This window comes from Tyto alba, unplaced genomic scaffold (genome assembly GCF_018691265.1).
Source record: "Tyto alba isolate M040663 unplaced genomic scaffold, T.alba_DEE_v4.0 Super-Scaffold_5, whole genome shotgun sequence".
Lineage (NCBI taxonomy): Eukaryota > Metazoa > Chordata > Aves > Strigiformes > Tytonidae > Tyto > Tyto alba.
Window position 1 is genome coordinate 14,751,616 of NW_024881326.1, and position 17,053 is coordinate 14,768,668.

The following is a 17,053-nucleotide window of genomic DNA, read 5'->3' on the forward strand; positions in this document are numbered from 1 at the left end:
GTAGGGGGAGCATCGGAGGTAACTTTTTCTGATCGAAGTGCCTAGGTTTACATTTGATCTTCTGAGGTTTGGTCTGTAATTAGATGATAATTTGTATCACAATTATGCAAAACAAACGAGGATTGGATAGCAAGATAGACCAGAACAAATAAGCACCCAGAACATTTGAAATGCATCCAGTATTAAAACGACATACATGTGTTACTGGAGCTGGGGGGACATGCTGTTCCAATAAAGCGGCAGAAAAGGAAAAGGCCGGTATCGGTTCCTGCAAAAGTTTCAAATGCTCATGTTTACAAATTTGTATTGCACATTAATATGTAAACACACGCTATTGGAAACAGATGACTCCACAATATTTATGTGTCCTTTCTTCTTAGTTTTGGGTGTCTGTTTGTCTCCTAGAATACACAAAAAATGCAGTGACTCTTTTAAAACATGGCTCAGGAAACTAAATAAGAAATACAGCATCTGAAGACATAATTTTAAAATCACTGGTGCTGTGGTGGCTCTCCCAGTCCCTCAATGTATTTTGGGTACCGGGTGCAGGGGGATGCAGCCCCCGACTCCTCCTGGGGCTGTGCTATGAGCACTTGATGGCTGAAGCCGCACTTTGCAGCATCAGAAGTGATACCTTGTTCCTTGGCGTTCACACACTGAAGATATTTCACAATTTTCTTTATCACCATGTCACTCAGAGGCAGCAGAACCATGGCAGGCAGCCACAGCATCGCTCAGCCGCGGCGGCAGCCCCATCCTCAACCCCACCAGCTCAGCAGCCTCTGTGCTCCACTGATGCTGCAGCCACGGAGCACTGGAAAAAACAGCTTTTAAAACAGAAAGAGCTATTTTTGATAAAGTAATTTTACAAAGGAAAAGAAAAAGCACCTTTCTTGCAATCTGTATAAAAGCTTGTTAATCACATTTTCTTTCGGTCATTGATTTGCATTTTAGAATGCAAGTTCTAGGCACCCCTTTCTGTGCTCAGCTGTGTCTGTGAGAATCACAGCCTCCCAAGTCCCTGCCGAGCTAAAGCTGGTGTCGGACAGCCTGGGTGCAGCAATCGAGGCTGTTGGAAATTAGACTGGCTGCAAGGACTTTTGCAGATGTTGGGTATTGCACTGCAAGCTGTTCATGCTTAACAGAGCTCTGCTCTCACTAAGCTCGTGTAGTTTCTGAATTTTATAGTTATTTATAAATCCACTTCTCCTCTGTGTCCCTTCTGTGACATTCACAAGAAGGACCTACCATCTACTTCCATACATCAAACAATTTCCTCCCAGATTGTTCATCTTAAAGCACCAAGTTTTAAGTTTATTGTAGCAATTAAGTACAAGAAGTACTCCAGGTTTTGTGACAGACCCCTTGAGCTTATAAATCAAATGACACAAACCAGCAAGTAAAATTCAAGACCTTTCTAGAGAGGAAAACACCAGCGATAAGGGAGAACCCTCAGGAGAAATAATATTTGCTGTCTAAGAAGGCAGATCCTGAACAAAACCAGAGATGGGGGCAGGGGCTCAGGATGGCCTCTAGCTCTCTGAAGTCCGAAGATATATTAGATGCACCAAAGAAGCTTTCCAATATTTTCTCTTACTTTAAAAGACTCGCTCTTTCAGGTTTTTAGAGAACTACTTTTTGGAGAAATTCACTCTTTCCTTCTTGGCACTGGCTCCAGATCTCATCTCTGAGCCGGGTCCCAGCTCCAACAATTTCCTCCAGGCCCTGCCCAGCAGCTGGGAGCACTTAGCAGCTCGTCCGCCCCTTTGGGCTCACCTGCCTGATGGAGCCCTGACAGGTCCATCTGCTTCCAGTCAGGCCCACAAATAAAACGGGGCCTCGCCTCCAAAAGGAAGAAAAGAGTAATAGGCTCGTATGGTTACTTAGAGTTACTCTTGCTATTGCTCAGATGATGCTCCAGGGATGGATGCTGCCTTCTGCTCTTACTGTTGGTCCATCAGAGTGAGCTGCTGCATCCTCTCACCATGGACCTGCAGCCTGAAACCAGCAGAAATACCCTTTTTCATTCAGGTTTGGGAGAAGATGCTCACTGCTGTTGCACTCGCCAGGAAGTTTTCAAATACACGATATTAAGTGCCAGTTGGCATCGCCCTGGGAAGGGCTGCAATATCTGTTTGCATAGTTGGATGCTGCCCAGGCTGTGCCCACATCACACCAAGCACTCAGTGGTTTTAACCATCATCTTCCATCATATGTTACTTTAAATACCTTGGAGATTCTGCTTTTGATGGGATGCTAAATGCATTGCAGAAAAAGTCCTGTATATTTAAGGCAAGTTGGTAAATTCTGAGTGTGAGATTGTGTTTCAGAGGTATCTTCAATACCAGGACAAAATGGAGAAATCCAGGAGGCTGGATTGGTTTAGCCTTAACCAGCACCATGATGCCCTCCATGCAGACTGCTATTTTAAAATCAAAAAATAAATTAAAAAAAAAAAGCGTGTAAGTCCAGAAACAGAGGAACATTTCAAGTGCTAAACTGTTCATAATACAGTAATTCAGTGTTAAAACTAAGAATTAATGTCAGACAATGGAGAGCAAGGAGGGAAGGCTGGCAGCTTAGAAAGCTCCGGTGTGTCCTGAAGCTACGGGGCCACTCTAAGGCAAAATCTCCCTATCCCAAAGGCATCTTCAGGTGAGTCAGGTAAGTTTTCATCCTCTCATGGGACTTGAGGTTTAGGGGCTGGAATTAGAGGGTTTTCTCCCTGCAACAAGAGCATTGCACATGTCTTTCCCTATGAATACTTGCCCAGAGTTTTAAAAGCAGGATCGTGACCTGATCATGATCATGTACAAGCACCACTGCCTGTGCACAACAAACAGATTTAATTTAGGTTTACACAAGTATCTTCGTTTCTATAGTGAATCATTATGTATGAAAGTGTTAATAAACTTAAAGTGGAGAACTAATAGTCTTTAAAATAAATTATTACCAGCTATTTTCCTTCAATAGTATAAAAACCATGCTGACTATCCAGCTGCCCCACTCAGAACGTGCAGGTACCACACATCTCCACTTACCAACAACACTTTTAGCTTCAGCCTTTTGTCGAATTCTTCTTTTATCTTCATTAAAAGTCTTACTATAAAATTAATTGAAGTTGATAAGCTATTTCCTGTATCGTATTTCTTCTAACGTTATCAATATTGCTAATAAAAATATAGATTGAAACAATATGTTGTAATGTCCAAGATATAAGCCAGATTCTGCTGCAGCTCAAATAAATATGAATTCGGCCTTTGGCTTTCATAAAAGCAGGATAATGTCTCTATCTGGGCTATTCTAACGGATAACATCAGCCCCCTTTGCTTCGCTTCTCAGTACTACAGAACTGAAGAATTTAGACTGGTAGAAGGAATATAACTTTGTTTCCTGGATATTTTCAAGATTAAAGTAAAACAAAGCCCCAAATTTCATTCCCAGCTGAAACAAAACCCAAGATTCCAAAAGCGTTTGTGCTTTGAAAGTGTTGAGACTTGCCATGTTGGACATTGGAATTGTAAATGAGGAGATCTTGAGGCAAGGGATGTCAAGTTGAGGACAGGGAAGAGCTCATCTGGATCTGTCCAGGTCCAGGTGCTTCATCCCCTCTGCTGCTCCTCCTTCCCAAGCCAACATCCCTACTTTCTGAGATGGGTTTTGATCAAATGGGGTTTGGGTGGTGTTTGAGAGCTGCACGTCCTGGTGCAGACTTCTCCCCTTTGACAGACTCCTCTCACCACTTTGAGGGCCCTATGGAGAGTCAGGAGTTCTTCAATCCAATGTGTATGAAAGGTCCATCTGAGAACACATCCTATTAACTGCTGATCTGAGGAGCATGGTTTCCAGGTCTGGCTGGTGAGACAGCCACAACACCCTGCTCCAAACTTGAGCTTCTCAAGTGACTGAAAGGTCACTTATTTTTCAATTGTTTTCAAGTATCATTTGTACAGCTGGAGTCGTGGACCATAAAAAGGAGGAATTTCACTGGGTAGGTTTCCTGGACACAGAACAGAGCAGAGGATGGAAATGAGATCCAGGTCTGCTCAAGCCAAAATTTTTTTTGAGATGGCAACTACCCCTGCTAGCCATCATGCATCAGGCTTGCGGGGCAAGGATGCTCCTGCAACCTCTGATGGCTCCATCACCTCTTGTCAGATCCAGACCCTGCTCAGGCTCCCGGTCGGAAAATTGTGTCCAAAATTTGGAAGCTTCTGGGTCTCCTTGGGCATGCATCCCTCACCAGCCAGAGTCACGGTTTGGAGGTAGCAGGGACCAGGTCCGTGTCCCTGCAGTTCTCCCTGTGGATTTGCTTCACAGCAGGTGAAAACACAGATGAGTGATTTTCAGATAATTTGTCAGTTTAAAAAAAATTAATCAAAACATCCCTAGAATAGTTTGAAGCAGTTTATTTGCAGTAATTGGGCTTGGCCAGTTTTGATCTCAGCACTTCTGCCCTGACAGCCATGCTTGCCCCAGCGCCAGCCCCCGTGCTTTAATTCTTCTTTTTTTTTTCTTAAAATAGGACGCACCTGTGAGGAAGGCAAGTTTCTTCAAGACATTCCTGATCTGGAGCATATTAAACTGATATTTTTGTTTTGTATTTTTGATGATTTGCTCCAGTGATAACATAATAGCATGATATTTTGCCTGGGACTGATTAAAACATTTCTTTTGATCAGCACAGCAGATTGAAGCAGTTGTTTATTACTGGACAAAGCTTTGAGAAAAAAAAGAAAAAAAAAAAAGCAGAAAAAAGAAACGGCTCTGGGTGGCTGTTGGGTCTGCTTTTCACCACGGCTATTTCCCTCACTTCAGGAAAATTCTCTGCTCCAGCCGGGGTTGGAGTTTGTGAAGTAAGAGGAGGGAATGACGATCCATCACGCTGATGGACAACGGCTGAAAACCTGGGCATTGGTTGTTAAAACTACACATGTGCTGAATAAAACTCATTTCTCCCTCTCAGGACACACCAGTCACCCAGATCATAACTAATGAACTTCTATAACCAAATTTAATGTTTCCTAGAAAGGTTATCCTTTTAAGCTATATCAATCACTGCACGTTTCAAAGCTACCTAAATTTTAAAATGTAAGACTTATGTTAAAAAAGCTTATTTTCTTGCTATATTAACTGAAGGCAACAACATATTTTTACAAACCTACAACATCTGAATGTAAATGTGTTATTTTGGTTTAGATCCAGTTCCTATAAAGGCTTTCAAGACTATAGATTTTAATTACATGAATATTTTTAATAAAATCCCCTATTTAACTGCTGGCAAGACTGTAAGGGAAAAAACAATAATATCTGGCTCTGTCTCTTTGACAGAATAATTCTTCAAGTTACATTTGCCACATTCACGCAGCTGCGACCAATAACCCTGCTGTCTTTATTATTCTCCGACGATATGAAATTAAAATGAACTGGAAATGTTTATGCCGCAAATGGCGTGCAACACATTAAACAGATAACGCCAACTAAGGTTTTGCTTAGAACAGGGGGTCTCTCCTCCAGCAGAGCCAGGCTGTAACTTAATCCCCTCTTTTCCCAGGCAGCGGAGATTGCTGCTCTGCCGAAAGCCTCAGACACATAACAATATCTTCATTAAAGAGGAATTACTTCCATCTCGCCATCCCCAGGTGCCACTGAAAGCAGAGCTTTGTTTCATGTGGCCAGTTTCAATTCCTGTGTTTATATCAGTGGATTCCTTGGCTTCACGGGACATTTGGAGATAAATCTATTTTGGGTCTTGTTTGCTTCCCCTTGACTTTTCCCCGCAGAATGTTTATAAGCTGCATATTGATTCCTCAGTCATGCCTTTGGTATTTTTCACTGTTTTGGAAAAAAAAAAAAAAAAAAAAGACCCCATCTCATTTAATCATCTCAACCCAACATACTTTTTGCTTGTTTGCACCGATTGATAAATTGAGCTAAATCAAATTCTTTCAGGTTGTTAATTCTGAAGGGCTCTATTCCCAACACGTGCACCTGCCCCGTGTTTTCCTTGCAAGGGGATACCTCCCCCCCAGCAGACACACGCCGCTCAGGCAGCTTCGCCGGGAAATGCCGGGGCTGTGAGGAGGCGACTCGCTGACATGTGTCTGCAAATCGATCTTCAGGACGCGGAGAGCCATGGGGTGAAGCCGGGGGGAAGCAAGGGAGGCAGAGCTGCAATTTGGTAATTTGTTTCATGTGTCCCTCCATGTCCCTCTGGCGCAGTCTGAGCACCACATTAGCACATCAGAAGTGTTAAGCAGTGGCATGTACTTAACTTGTGCCTGTTTCCAATGCTCCCAACACAGCTGATGCGATTTTCACCCCGTGACGCTCCCCGGGTGCCACCACCACCGCCCCATCCCGGCGGTGGATCCCCATCCTCGCCGTCCCGCTCCTCCCCTCCCAGCCGCCGAGCGCAGCTCTCCCCGTTCCCAGCGCCGCGGGGCTGGAGGTCACGGCACTCGGATGGTCCCTGCGGGTTGCAGCAAACCCCCTCCAAACCCCCAAACCCTATCGAGGAAGAAACCCTCTTCCCATGGATGGCAAGTGGTTTCTGCACCTCTGCACCCATCCTCCCTCCTGGGGCTTCCGCAGCAGCCTCTCATGGCAAGCTCTGGGCTGGGATGCAGGTCCTGTGCTCTGGTAGGTTACTGTGTAAAAAGCATTTCAGTGTCCTTGGTAGCATTTTGTTTCCTGCGTGATGGACTGAGAGCTGCTTCCCTCAGAGATGGTGGAAAAATAATAATTCAACATCTTCTCTAGGGCTGGGACAGCTCTGCCTGTCAGTTTGGTTTTCCCAATAATGTCATTGCTTTGTTAACAGCCTTCCCTGACATGACTGAATCCATCAACCATTTCATTAATTGGTTAATATTTATTATCCGTCAATTTAGCGCATTTTTGTTTCCAGCTCTGTGCCCTCTTCCCTCCCTCCCAGCATCCTGATCCCACAGTACTAACACACCTCTTTGCTGAAGTAGTGGAAACAGCTAATTATTAAGATACTGTTTTGCACTGATGGTACTGAGAGATAATTATCCACAGTTCTAGCAAATAAAAGATAAAATTGATTTGTTTGTTCAGAGGGTCAAGGCAAGGGGAAGTTTTCTTTGGTTTTGAAATGCGAGCTTGAAGTTAAAGTTCATTGATGCTAGCTTACAACATTGATTTTTCACAGAGGATTTTAACCTTATGTGACACAGGAACCCAGAGATGAATATTTTTCTGATTTACATGCTTTACCACTATGGATTTTGAGGCATTTTGCAAAAATGTCTTGAATTGCAATACTAGTCTTGAATGACCATCAAGGTGAGAGTGAGGACTGTCGAGAGCAGCCGAGTCCAGCTCACACCTTTCCTCCCTTTGTTTTCCAGCACTCACATAGGCAATTTTAGTTTGAAAAAATAATCAGAAAAATAGCATCAAAAGCACAAAGCAGAGAAAGCTGGGAAGGGGGAACAGAGTGGCTTCCTCACCTCGTCACTCCGTGTGGAGGCCGGGACCATCCATCGTGCTGCCAGGGCACCTTCGTGGGGAGCTCCCAAATCTGGAATTGAGATTTAAGGAGGAATTTTCCACCCTCCCAGGCAGCGCTGGGGCTGCCATCTGGCCCCTTTGTTTTTCCAGTAACCTGTAGACACCAATAACATTTAACAATGAGATCCAGGTTATCACAGACCATTTGCCTTTTTCCTTTTTTTTTTTTTTTATTATTTTTTCTATTTGTTTTCTTTTGTTAATCTCACTTTGTATTTTGCTTTGCTCCTGGTGCAAACCAAGTAGCTCCTCAGGAAAACCCCACACCACCTTGTTTCCCCTCACTGCAGCCCTTTTTGTCTCCTTTTGTCATGGCTTTGAACCATTTTAATGTTGAAGGACTGTAGCAGAAGGCGAAGCAGGACCCACTTTCTCCCCAACTTTCCATTATTTTTTTCATTCACACTTGCAAGCATGGACTGATGACAGCTACCATGGACCAAGGTGACATCCCACCTTGCAAGTGTCACCCCACAGCTGCTCCTGGGCTGTAGATGGTCAGCACTGCCCAAAATCAAGCCTAGTGTGAGCAGAAACTGAGCTAGAACACAGTGATATTGGCAATTCCTTTGGTGTGGAAGTATAAATCACCTGGAGTGGGTTTGGAAGAAACCCTGCCTTGGTTTCTGCGAGGGCGAGTGAAGGCAAACGTGCCCAGGGCATGGCTGATGGTTTGCATCTGCAGCCTGGCCAGGATACGGCCCAAATCCAATAACTTTAACAGAAGCATACAGGACGGAAGCAGGAAAGGGTTTCTTCAGTGATCTCAGCTCTTTCTTTCTTCCCAGGGTCGAAGGCAAGAGCGGGAGCTCAGCCTGCTCTGCTCAGAGGTGGCCAGTCATGGAGAGGGGTGATGGATCAGCACCATCAGGGCACTGAGCCTTTTTTTGGCTCCCTGTTGTGCTCTGCCCTTTTTCACTATAAAGTTGCCATTTCATGACATATCATATTTCATCTTTTAATGCACCAAATTAGTAGAAGATTATAAAATTTGGCTGCTGCAAGTTATTAATTTCATATTAACTTCTTGTTTGATTCTAGCTGCAAATGGCAGCACAGTCTCAAAGAAAGCAGCTCCTATTAACTATTAATCCATTGATTAATTTGATAAAACTCCTCATAGTATGGCTCTGCCTCAGCCAGCGCAAGAGCTGCAGGGGAACCATCCCACACCAGCTATGTCCCAACATCGCCTGTCCTCGTCAATAAGCAAATTTCTGTGCTGATCGCTAATTACCTGCTGAGAAATGCTGTTTGCTGCTATACAGCACTGGCTTGAGGAATGCAAACTCTCGTCAGCTTTGCTTTAATATTTTGAAATGTTAGGAAGCATCGCTAACTGTCCCTCTCAAGAAACCCAACCACCCCTAGATAGCACCTGCAGAACAAAAAATTTGATTTAAAGGAGAACATTGTAATTTGGGGGTGGTTTTGTTTTGTTATTTTTGTTGTTGTTGTTTTGGGGTTTTTTTGTTTGTTTTTTGTTTTTTTTTTTTTCCAAGCTACTCTAAGCAAGGCAGAGTTTAATTAGCACCCCCCCAAATTGCAGCATAAATCTTGCCAGCGAGGGAAGGAAGCAAACTGCAGCGCAAGCTGTCAGCAGCTCCCTATGATCTGGCAGGGTCCAGCAAATGCTTCCCCCATTCTGACCCTGCCTGTCAGTCAGCTCTTGGGGAGAAGCCCCTGCCTCTTGTCTCCTTGGCAAGGAGCAACAGCCAGCTACAATTTTGACTAGCTGTCATTTATCATTATTCTGGGGAGGAAGGAGCCAGGGAGGCACTCTTCACTCTGAAGGTGCGGGCAGAGCAGAATTTGAGATGACGGGTGGGGATTTCCACTGACACAAATGGGAATAAGACTCAGAGCTTTCCAGGCTGTACCAAAAATAGCGGACCAATTTCAATCTCAATTATAGCTTGGTAAACCCGGAGTATAATTCAGAAGTCAGCTTCTAATATTTCAATTCAGGATAAAGAATAATATTCCACTTCCCTCTCCGCACCCCAAGTGATTTTCGTTTCATAGGGGCTAATTTCAACTTGAACATATGTTTTGGTGAGATACTAAAGGATATGAGTGTGCTAAAGAAAATATGTGAAAAAGTTATGTAGAAATGCCTGTGTTAAGACCTGCAGAGGAGTCAGCTTAATAATACAGCTCAATGCGACAAAATATGCCGTTTGTCACAGTAAAATGTGATAAATGACTTGTTTCATGTCTGCTGCACTCAGGACAGTGCAAACTTTCCAAAATTCCTGCAACACCAACAGGTGCAACATGCGTCCCATTAAAGTCTCCTGTCACCGATGAGGGACTCTGTCCTTGCACCGGGCTGTGCCAGCAGCGCTTGTGCTGCTGCGGGCCCGATGACGTCCCTTCTGATTGTAGCCAGCATTTTTAAAATACACCGGCAAAACCAATCGTAGTCAATGGTTTTATCTTCCTCACATATACATTAGGAACCTAGGAGAGCAAATAATTGGTATTTTTGTACGTAAGTGTAAGCCGGGTTTTAAGTGCTTTGCTGGAGCCAAGCTTTTGGGAAGATATCCAGGTTGTTCCCAGCAGCCAGAGCTCTTTGGCTTCACAGAAACCAAACACATTGAGCTTTGCTGGATGATCCTGTTTGGCCTGCACTGATGTACAGAGAAGATCAGTGATGCTGCTGGGGTTTACCGGGAGATACATGTACGCATCACACCCTCATCACTGAGGTATGAGCTGACCCCTGGAGACCTTGGGAAGGAATTAAGGAGAGAAGTGAAAGGTGATGGCTTCTCGGTTAGAAGTCTGTTCTGCATAGAGCATTTCTGCAAATACCCCACCCAGTGGGCTGTCAGCCCTGTAGGAGTGAGCCCGGTACTGGGCTACAGCCCGAAACACGGCCCCTCCACTACACCATGCTCCTCGCTCCCCTGAGGAGCAAGTTTCACAGGCGATGATAAAGTTCACTTGTGACTAACGAGGGCTTTTTTGTTCTCATCATTACGATCCCATGCTTTGCAAATGAAGCCTTTCATTTATTTATGTCTTTCAGCCTGACAGCCATTTGGATGTCTCTATTACCACAAAGCTCCTACCCACAGGCCTTGTGGAGAAGAAAAAAAATGCAAAAGAAACTCCATATTTATTCTTTACTTTGGAAACCACTCCCTTTCTTAGGCTTCTAGTCAATATTATTGTTCTAATAATAAATAGTTTTCTGAGAATTAAATATTTTAAAAGGACTACCTGAAGAATATTTTCCATTTTAGAAGACAAGCCTTAATCTTCTCTCATTCTGATAACAAAAGAAATTGGTTTTATTATTTAACATTGTTATTTAGAAACATGTATCACTTACCTGGTTTACCTGTGAGCACTTCTACGCAATGCTTTGCATTTAAAAGGTCGAATTTGACCAAAGGGATTGATCCCTTGGGTGGGAAGAGGGGGATACTGCAGGTACAATCTAGGTACGTGCCCTTCCAACAGCAGAATACTGATTTTCCAGCCCTTTTCTTGTCTGTCACTGGAGATCCCAAGGTAGAAAGGCTCCTTCGGGGTTTCTGCCCACCCATAGACCTTCCTGCAGCTTTGGCTCATCCCTCCAAAAGAAAGGGATGGCACACAGAGATGTGTCCCTTCCCTGCACCACAGGCTTTCTCCCTTTGCTGTAGGAATTATTTCTTTGTTACTTAATCATCTGTAATTATCTCCTGGAGTAAATTCTGTTGGTGCATCAATTTTCAAACACAACAGTCATTTTTATCAGTCATGTTTATTTAATTTTAGCTGATTAGCACAGAACCTAACAAGTGGCTTAGACTAACAGTGTGTCACTGCCCAAGTATTTTGTAGGTAACAAGAAGACATGGAATAGCGCACATGTTGCTTTGTCTGCATTAATCTATTTACATTGTAATTCTTCAACTGTTTTTAATGGCTGGTTCAGCTGGAAGCGATTAGTTGTCTAAATTAAAGCCACATTTCTCACTTTGTGCACTGGGAAGGTTTTTAGCTGTTGTCTTTTCCTTGCTTTTTGTTTTCCAAATCAAGACGGATACCATTTGAAAATGCATGAAATCTTATTGAGGGGATTGGTCCGGGTGTTTGGATCCATGTTCCCGTGTATTCTTCCTGAAGCCAAATACTTGGATGGGCCACAAAATGGTGCGTTTGAAGCTGAACTCTGCAGCACGGCTGTCAGCACGGCCTTGTCTCAGGCTGTGCAGGAGCTGACCCAGCAGCCAACCTCGGGGCAGCGCCGAAAGGGGGGAAGAGGAGGAAAGCAAGGAGAAAAAGCACTGCAGACACAGCACAGGACTTTTGTTTATAAATTAATCAAATTAATACATATGTTTGTGCTATGTGCAATGTAATTTATATAGAACTTCAGACCGGAGCATCAGCGCATGTTGGATCTCACCCTCTTATTTTCTTGGCGCTTTACAGGAAAAAAGCATCACTTTGCAAAGCAGTCATGAAGCACTTGGAGTCGGCCTGGCCTTGCTCCTGAGCAGTGCGACGGTGCTCGCCCCATCTCCTCTCATCTCCCTGGCTGAGGATTTTCCAGGTTTGGCCCGAACACCACGCTCTTCTCCCAACGCTACAGCCAGATCTAAAACATGCCAAGTCTCACAAAAAATTTTCAGCTCAGCTGTGGAGACTCAGAAGGCAACACAGCTGTGAGATATTGCAGTCCAATGTCTCCCACAAGGTTTGGACCCTCTGTGCAAGGTGAGGATAGATCCCTTCCCACTCCAGAGATGCTGGGGTTATTCCTCTGTAGGAGCTCAGGGTGGTGGCCGTGCCCCCATTCATTCAGTGGCAATGGTGCTGCACCACTCTGGGGGTTTATATGAGTTTTTTCCTGTTAAGGGCTGACGGGAGCCTTCCAGCTGGCTTCAGTCCAACCTGCATTAAGACCAGGCTGAGGCTGCTGAGACCTGAAGCCTCGGGCGAGATGTGTTCCTGACATACAGACCTGGGGCTGCCCAAGACCTTCAGCCAGAACCACGTCTCCCTGACAGCACAGCCACAGTCTCTCTTGGTAAGTATCAAGCGAGATTCTGTTGGCTTTGTCCTTTCCCAGAGCAATGTGTCACTGCTGCAAGGTGATGTCTACCCTGAAGTAAGGGATGACTTTAACCCTGCAAAAAACTAACCCTGGGCAGGTTCCCAGATCCCATGGGAAATGTGGGGTGAGTAGATGCAGATTTGGCTGAGGACACAGCACCAGCCGAGCGCTCCTGTTTACCTCCAGCAACTGCACAGTCACCTCTGCCATCACAGCCTGGTGTGCATGAGAGTCATGCTCACTGCAGAGCCTCTGAGAAATTTTCCTTAAAAAGTACTGTTTAATACCATTTGCTTAAAAATAAAAAAATACTCTCCATGTTATCCTCTTATGAAGGCAAGGAAAGAAAAGCCCCGCTGTGACCTACACGGACTTCAGAACATCCTGTAAGGTGGTACCCAGGGCACCAGCCTGGGAAGATGGATATGGGGGAGGAATCCCCCAGAGAAAACAAGGTTTCAACAGTCACCCATGGCAGTGTCTGCAAGGACTGTTGGACAGGTTTCAGTATGGGCATCATTGAACTCAACACATTTTCTTTTCATTTCAGCAATAAAAAGAAGTAAAACTCACATGTGGTACAGTCCAAACTGAGTCTTCACTTAAGTCAATATTCAAGCCAAATAAACCAAGCATTTACATAGATTTACTCCTGAGGAAGTGCTTATCTGGTTGTCTGGCAAAACAGGGTGAAAGGAAGGCAGGCTAACTCGGTTTGCTCCTCTTCCCTCTTCTCACCCACCCCCAAACCCAAAGACAGCAGCCCCAATCAAGAGTTTTCTGCCTTCACCAGTCTGTCAAAACCTGAAAGTCCCTCAAATATTTGTGTGTATTCAATTATCCTATCTGTCGCATCTGTACCTCATTACATGCTCTAGCTGAACAGTGCACGGAGTCGGGTTGCAAAGAGGCAAAGGTCAGAGGAACCTCCAGCCTGCATTTTGCCATCAGTTGATTACTCAGATAACAACCAACCATCCAAAAGACTGAGGGCTTCTCTGTGGCTACAGACAGGACCTTATCACTACAGCAAAAGAACAGAAAATAGTTAATTCCTCTTGGATACCCACTGCCTTGAATATCTGAAAAATAATAAAGCAAATAGATGGTATTTCTTACAGCTTGGTGCACTGATGCAGAGCTGGCACTTGGCAGTAGCCTTCTTGCCCTGCCACATCTTACTTTTAATATACTGCCCAGCATTAATCAAGCAGCTTAGAAGCATCCTGTATCAGTTCTGCAAAACAGAGCTTAAATGATTTACTGTCGGATTCTTTCAGCTCCTGTTAGACTCCTGTTTTTCTTTCATGTGGGTAGCAGAGGTCAGCAGCGGCAGGAGATGCATGCTTTCACTTTGTCTCACATTTGCTGCTGTCATTCTGATCCCGCTCTGGTCCCTGCAGAGCGACAGGATGTGTTCATGCTCACAGCCCTAGATGCTAATTGATTTTAGGGAGCCCATTCGTCAGTTAAATTTAGTAGATCACCCACCAGGTTTGCTGTTCACTGTCAAAGGTAATTCAATTAAAACTCCAGAAGTGTGACTAACTATTCGATGGTAAATATGTTTAGCAGCTGTGTTGCTGTATCTTCTCCATCCTATTGTGTCTGTGAACCAGCCCCAGCATAGCATGTACTGAGCAGTATACCTTGGCTGATTAATGTATACAACAGTTCTGCAGCAGTGCCAAAAATTAAGTCCAAATGTCTTATTTGGTATGCAATGACATGCAAATGTCTAAATGTAATAGCTTCGGCAAAGAGAAAAGCCTCAGAAGTGTTGAAAGGCAGCAGAGGCTACAATTGTTAAATTAACTCTGTGCACCTATAGGGGTTTGGGGTTTTTTTTGATAATTTTCAAAAGAATCAGATTTGGATTTTCAAATCCATGGATAGTTTGGGATCTCCTCATTCCTACTTGCAAAAACACCTAGTTTCCCCTTAGCCAGTAGTCAGGGTTCATACGAAAGCCATCCAATATGACTTTATCCCATCACTGAAGCTGTGTATAAATCAGGCACACATTGCAGTGCTCTTGTTAAAAGATGTTTCTATTAAACACGGGAGGTGGGGGAAGCCTTGCAGAATTCCTCCTGGCTGACAAACTGGGCTTTGATTCTTCTTGTCTGCTGGCATCAGTCACTCATAGGTGGTTTGGTAGTAATTAAGCATGTTAGTGATCCCATTTTACGCCATGGGACAAAATGGTGCGTCTGCTTAATAGATTAAAGGAAAACGCTATCTGAAAAGCACAGGTAAACAAGACACACACCTCAACCTTTCACCCTTGAAGACCAAGGTTCCCATCCCGCTAGAGCCCAAATAAATAGGAGACTGGACTCTCTTGAGTCAGTGTTGGTGAGTTTATATTCACGGTGAGACTACTGCGGAGCCCGACAGACTTATCAGTTGTGGGGATGGGAGGATGGGTGGGATGCAGGCTTGGAACGGGCTGGAGCAGGGACGCACAAAGAAACTCCACAGATCACTGCCTGTACAGAAAGCGGCATGAATTTACTTACAGTGACTGCCTAACATTATTCTTATAAAATTAACTAGGCAGTGAAATGCAGAGTTTCTAATAGCTACCATTGCACAGGTCCCATTTCAGCAACTTACTCTGCGAGCCCAGACAAACACCAAGACTTCCTGATTTCCATGTGGTTGTAGAGAATAAATGAAATCCAGTGACTCTGCAAAGCACCAGTCTGCCCGCACGCCTTTTATAGAGCAAGAGGAGGAGTACTTGTGTGGTTCTGTAAATAGTATCCTGAGAAAATACCCAGATTTCCCAAACGTCACCATAAATTTTTACAAAGAGCTTGGGAATACCTGACCTAATTAATACTCTAACCACAGGCTAAGTCAAATGGTAAAACTTTACCAAAAGCATTATGTTTGAAAGAGAACCCAGGATTCTGTATTTGCTGCTTTAAATACAGTATACACAAGGCAACCTGGGGTTTGGTAAGTATTAACCTTTGCTGTACAGTGTATTTTCTAAATATTTGGATGAAAAAGCAATGCCATTGTTAAATGTAATAATTACCACTCATATACATTGATACTTCTGCTATCTTAACAAATAGAATTATCTCTGCAGAGAGGTTGTCAGAAGTATACATTTTGTATAGGGATAGCAAGTTTTTAAGCAATGGCCAAACACAGAAACCTAACTGGATAAGGAACAACTTCGATATATGGCTGCTGCCAGGAACCCTTCTTTTGTTGTTGCTGTTGAATCTCTTACCTTCTTCTGGCATTAATAAAGGCACCTGCTGTACAAATCAGCAGAAATACAGAAAATCATTATCACTTCAATGCGGAAACGATGACCATCACAAAATAACAAATGGGGTATGTAGCCTACATAGGACTTTAAAAAAAAAAAAAAAGGTTCTATTTGTCAAATTACTAGAGGAAAAGTTGATCTTACTGTTACGGACTTTATCCACTTCCAGGTCATAACAGTTAGTTACAGCAGCCTCCTGGAGACTGGAACTAATTTACAACACTCTGAACAGGACTGCCTGCTTCTCCTTCGCATTTCAAGTCAAATGTTGGGGTTTCACACTGGTATTTGGAACTGAAAAATCACCAGCAACAAAAACAGAGATTAAAGGTTCCAATATTAACCTGTTTTGCAGCAAGAGAAACAATGTCCTGACTGCAATAAGAACAAAGTTAAATACCTTGTATAGAAACTCCAGGATTATGTTAAACTAATATTTGAGAAAGGAAAGAATTCTTTAAAAATTAAATAAAAAAGTATTGACTGTCTTTAAAATAAGTTTAAAAATGTTTTACTCTCCTTGACAGCTCATTTTGACAGAAATTGATTGTAATAAAGAATTATGAATCAGATAGTAAGGAAATTAAATTATTATCTTGTCAGATACACATATTAATTGGTACATAACACTTATTGCTTAAGACTTTCACAAAAAGACTGCTTCACTTGGAGTTAACAAATTTAGAATATCCTAAGCCATATGTACAGGTCATCACAACAGTAAGACATCTTTTAGTTTGGAAGCATGTGATACTTAAGTACTTTTATCCTCTGAAATCACCCTTGCCTAGGTAAGAGCTTGAGAGCAGCCTGTCTGCTGCAAGATGGTCTGCTTTTGGCTGCGTCTCACAGCAGCCAGCACCATTGGAAGACATTGGAAAGCTTTCCAAAGAGCTGGGATCCTACGCTTCTCTATCAAGATATTCTATCTTGAACTGTGTATCACAGCTGATTCAGCATGACTTCCTTAATAAAGAGTAGTAAAGGTCAAGCGAGAGCCTGTAACGCTCACTCACCGCATCTTCTTCCAAGTTAAAAAGGCTCAATTGGCACTTGAAATTAGTTACAGATTGTACGCATCGGTCTTTTCCTTTATTTGAATGGCAATGAAGAGAGCTGCTTCCGATACAAGTAAGGCCACTGACCCTCCTTGGGATTTCATT